Source organism: Azolla caroliniana, unplaced genomic scaffold (genome assembly GCF_043228905.1).
Source record: "Azolla caroliniana isolate FFs.n. ecotype wild unplaced genomic scaffold, voAzoCaro1.0.p SCAF_1, whole genome shotgun sequence".
In the NCBI taxonomy this organism is placed as follows: Eukaryota; Viridiplantae; Streptophyta; class Polypodiopsida; order Salviniales; family Salviniaceae; genus Azolla; species Azolla caroliniana.
This window is the reverse complement of record NW_028230436.1, coordinates 23,703,751-23,704,859: the sequence shown is the minus strand read 5'-3', so window position 1 is coordinate 23,704,859 and position 1,109 is coordinate 23,703,751. Positions and strand designations below refer to the sequence as shown.

At 35.3% G+C, this 1,109-nt stretch overlaps 1 non-coding gene across 1 annotated transcript; it reads left to right on the top strand.

Moving 5' to 3' along the window:
- The first annotated feature begins 425 nt into the window (after window positions 1-425).
- On the top strand, window positions 426-528 carry LOC147869197 (U6 spliceosomal RNA). The gene has a single exon (XR_015532388.1). It is a non-coding gene; the product is annotated as a U6 spliceosomal RNA (small nuclear RNA).
- The last annotated feature ends 581 nt before the right edge of the window (window positions 529-1,109 follow it).

Below are 1,109 nucleotides of genomic sequence, written 5' to 3'. Positions count from 1 at the left end.
GTTGAATAAAGTTGTGATTTGACACTTCGAAATATAAAAAGAAGTATGAGCATTCACAAATTGTAAGACTATAAGACGAACGAAAGGGAATGCTTTTACCATTTCAATCCAAATATGTGAAACTGCATGACAAGTGATACTTAAATTATGTGAAAGTTACATGAAAGTATTTAGAAGACTAGAGGATATCCTTATAACTAGAGAAGATTCAAACATGAAGATGAAAGTTTGGTAATCTAGGGCAATAATTGACAATGTGTCATCTTGGTATCAAAGCCATCCACATTAGTGTTAGCCATAACAATTAACCCTCAATATCTATCTACACACCAATGCCAACAAATGAATCTTGAAATTTCTTATATGGAAGAACATCTATATATAAAAATAGATAAGAGAGAGAGAGAGAGAGAGAGAGAGAGAGAGTCCCTTCAGGGACATCTGATAAAATTGGAGCGATATAGAGAAGATTAGCATGGCCTTTGCGCAAGGATGATACGCACAAATTGAGAAATGGTCCAAATTTTTACAACTACAAAATGTTGCATTGATGCAAGGTCCTTTACCTCTACAAATAGGAGAACAACCGTGGGTCGATTGGTGTTTATGGAGTCAGACATCGTTGTTACAAGTGACTACTAATCTTTTGTATCATTGCTCCGTTGAATCTCTTGGATGACTATCATCTAAGGCTGAAGAAGAATGGAAAATACACAAATATGATCATGGGTGGTGGCAGATCTTAAAACGTAGTTGACATTTTAAATTGTCACTTGTAGCAAATCTTTATTTGGAGAGTTTTGATTGGAGGGTTGCCTTTAGGATTAGCTCTAAAGCGTCGTGGACTAACAACGGGTAATTGCTTCTTTTGCACTGCTCAAATGGAAGATAGTACTCATCATTTTATACAATGTCCGATTGCTTGTCAAATTTGGAGTTACATTTCTCAAATTTGGCAAGTTTTATCGCGGTGTTTTTTGACGCCTAGACAATGTTTTTTTGCACAATTTACACAAGTTGACCCAAAATCAAAGATGGAGATCATTTTCCTATTTCTCAGATATTGTGGATTGCGTCATAATTGGGATATGTGCAATGCATTTGTATTT